Source organism: Sceloporus undulatus, chromosome 3, assembly GCF_019175285.1.
Source record: "Sceloporus undulatus isolate JIND9_A2432 ecotype Alabama chromosome 3, SceUnd_v1.1, whole genome shotgun sequence".
Classification (NCBI taxonomy): Eukaryota; Metazoa; Chordata; class Lepidosauria; order Squamata; family Phrynosomatidae; genus Sceloporus; species Sceloporus undulatus.
Genome location: NC_056524.1, coordinates 215,538,671 through 215,542,385, shown reverse-complemented (window position 1 = coordinate 215,542,385; position 3,715 = coordinate 215,538,671). Strand labels below are relative to the sequence as shown.

Here is a 3,715-nt window from a genome sequence, read left to right as displayed (position 1 = left end):
GATTGGTTCGCCACAGGGCGGTATACAAATAAATATTATTATTATTAAATATTATTAAGGTAGCATACATGGTTCTTTTTGTTTTTGTTAACTGCCCACAAGTCGATTTCGACCCATGGTCATCTCCAAGACTCCCTGTCCTCCACTGCTCTGCTTAGTTCCTGCAAACTCATACTCATGACCTCCCTAATAGAGTCCATGTATCTAACATGGGGCCTTCCTCTCTTTCTGCTTCCCTCCACCCTTCCTAGCATTATTGTTTTTTTCCAGTGAGCTGTGCCTGCTCATGATGTGTCCAAAGCACATGGTTCTTTACTCTCCTTTTTTTCTTCACAGCAACAACATAGTGTAGTAAATGAGAGAGAATGGCTTGTCCAAGACTGCCTAGTGAGATTCATGACCAAGTCATGATTTGAACTGGGATTTGTATTTGCATCTCTTGAGTCCTTTCCCAAGTTGTATCCCAACTTCCAACCACACTAGCTTTCAGCAAGACAATTAGGCTCCTGTGAGGTTGGGTGGCTGTGCTTTGCTTCAGCTCTGGGACAGAAATTGAACACATCTGGTGGATTTGGACCAGAAAGATTTCTGGAAACTGAATGGAAAGTTGGAAAGCAGTAAATTATGCAGTGGACAACTGTGAGCTTTTTCCAGGGATAGGTCCTTTGGTCCTTTGATACAGTGGATTTGTTTACAAAAGTACAATTGTTAAGACAGGAACAAAAAAGTAAACCAGAGAAGTAGTACTAAATTACTGCATAAAGAAATGTTGGAAGAGATGCAAAGACCCTCCACCAACTCACAGTGAGAGATTTACTGGGAGAGTCTAAAATCACACAGCACAGAAAACAAAGTAACAGACAAGGAACCATTGAAAAGGGGAACAATCAGTGGAACAAATTCAAGCAGCAAAGTCAAGTAAAAGGAAAGAGAAAAGGGGATCTTGGGCAAAGTACCCATCTGGCATGAGACAAAGTCAGTTCTTGTAGCTCTGAACCACTGACGTTATTTTACTATGAATGTGATATTTAATTTGTTAATTTGTGCCAAAAATTGTACATGGTATCAGTTTATTTACTGAAAGAATCAAGCTGGAATTGTACTGATATACTGCAATACTATTTGAGAGATTCAGTTGGATCAACCCAATATGCCCAAGAAAATTAAACAGCAGTCTTACACTACACCTTCATTATTTCATGTAAGATAAAATAAGAACCCTGGGGGGGGGGTAATTTTTATTGAATAGTACTATCTGTTTTTCATTCAGGAGTATCCTCCAGTTTCTTTACTGTGTTGCCATATTTTCCAGTCTTTTCCTTTTCAAATTTATAGTTGCTTGTTTCCCCTAATCATGGGCAAATTCTGCCTAAAGTTAAGCACTGTTCTAACAGAGCATCTCTATAAATGGCTGCTCAGAATAAGCCCTATTGGGTTCATTGTCATGCACTCTCAGGAAAATGTGTATATAATTGCATGCTAAGTCCAACTGATTTTAATGGTTGCATGCTTCTAATGAATTACTGTATAATTTTTAATGTAAGTTAGATTGCTATTAGTCTGTGCTGTGGGAAAGAATAGAAATGTAGGTTTTCTCCCTGAATCTTTTTTAGATGTACACTGAAACAATTATTTTTGCTGATTAGACAAGCCAAAGAATTTAATTATCACTATGGAAACAGTTTCCGGCACTAATTTCAGTTTTAGTATCTATTGAAAGCAAGAACAAATAGAAAACAAACTAAAAATTAGCCTGTATTGAAATTATAAGTTTGATACATTACATTATACACTAATAAGAGTCTTAAAGTAACTTATAGTAACAGCTGAGCAAAGTGACAAAAATTCACTTTGTTTATCACCTGCTTATTTGCCAAAGATCTGTTCCCATAGTACAGCCCTGAGATTATTACTTCATTGGGGTAAAAGAACATCATGGATCTATGCAGCCCACTTCTTAGTTTACCATCTTAAATGTCTTCAGGAAAATATGCACATTTTGCCATTTGCCATGATCTGTTCACCGAGGAGATGTAGAAAAAGGCAGATATCACAAAACAGTATGCAGAGTTTACCACTAGCACTACTACTGCACAACCTATGAACTGACTTGGAAGCATTACAAGGGCTGTGAATAACAAATTATGCATCAGCCAATCCATCTTCTATTTTTAATACCCTTGACAGATTCATACACTTCACAAGGTCCTTTAACTACTGCAGAATCCACTCCCCAAATTCCTTCCCTGTTTTTGCTTCTTATGCATTTTTTATTTGATCCAACGGCATCCAATTCTGTATGGTTTTCAAATGTAAGTGGCTATTCTATGGCAGTAAATGTCACAGGGAAATTTTAACATGCAGTGACAGGATGTAGACAGGTAATCAGTCTGCTTACATTTTGTCTTTGGCTAAAATCTGTTTCCCCTGCTCTCAGACCCATTTTAATATTAAGGAAACACTGATTCTGCTCATTGTGTCATCTTTTGGACAAAACAAGAGAGTTTTTTTTTCCCTTATGATTTTTCAAACACTCCTCTACATGGCTGTAGGACAGGAAAAGGGAAAGAGTATGAAGTAGGTATAGTCTTCAGATTTGCAGAAACACCCTCGATGTGTATACCAAGCTAGCCAGGAATGTGCTTTAGCAGCAGCACTGCCAAAGCAAACCAGCCAAGCCTGCAAACCTGTATCCATGGAAACATGCTACAGTGATAAGAGACAGGATGACAAATCAATCCGTTTATTTTGAGAAAAGGACTATAAGAATATCTTAGAACATCTGATGCAGCCAGTGTCCAAAGTACCTACATCTATTTCCTTTTGTAAATGGGGAAGATCCCTTTTAGCCAAATTGGGGTACTGGTGGGAGGATATTATATACAGGGATGATCTATGAACAAGTCAGATACTGACAGTAAGATGGTACAATGCCAAAGCTGGAAGGACCAACATTTAATGAAGCATAACATTGCTTAATTTAGCATCATTTTTTCTATGCTTTCACAGCACAAGGTAGATGACACTGAAAATAAATTGACAGAGACCAGAGGCCAACTTTAGTCTAATATGGCTTCCCTACTATAACCAGGTGGAAAGCTCCTAGTGCTAACAGTCAAGAGTAATTATGGAGCTTTTCCACCTTTTTCTCTGGGAAAAAAAATCTGATGGTGATGAAATTCATGAGCGCTACAAATGGGCAATCACAGTGTCAACACCCTGTGAAATTCCATAACAAAAGCAGATAATTGCACACTAAAAGCCCTATCTTGAAGTGCCCAGAAAGCATAAAAAGCATCCATAGTTATCCACAAACCGAACCAATGGTTGGGCTTCTTTTTTGTCCTGGGTGATGGTTGGAATTCCTGTGTAGGTATCTGTCCATGTGTGTAGGTTTTCTGTATACTGTGTGGCTCAACTGTTGTTTCAGTTTGCAGATGACCAGGGCATCCAAGAATGGCAATGTTCCTTCCTTTTTTTTCCCCATCGTGAATTGGATGTTTGGGTGGATGTTGTTCAGATGGTTCCAAAACATGGTCAGATCTTCTTCTCCATGGCTCCAAATGGTGAAGGTATCATCCACATATTGGAACCATGTTGTGGGGTTTTTTGGTGCTGTTTCCAGAGCTTGCTTTTCAGTTGGGCCACACAGTATACAGAATACCTGTATAGATACCTATACAAGAACTCCAACCATCACCCAGGATAAAAGAAG

General features: G+C 38.5%; 1 pseudogene; it reads right to left on the bottom strand.

Annotated features, from left to right (window-relative positions):
* LOC121925941 overlaps window positions 1-3,715 on the bottom strand; it is a 28,237-nt pseudogene that overhangs the window by 17,405 nt on the left and 7,117 nt on the right.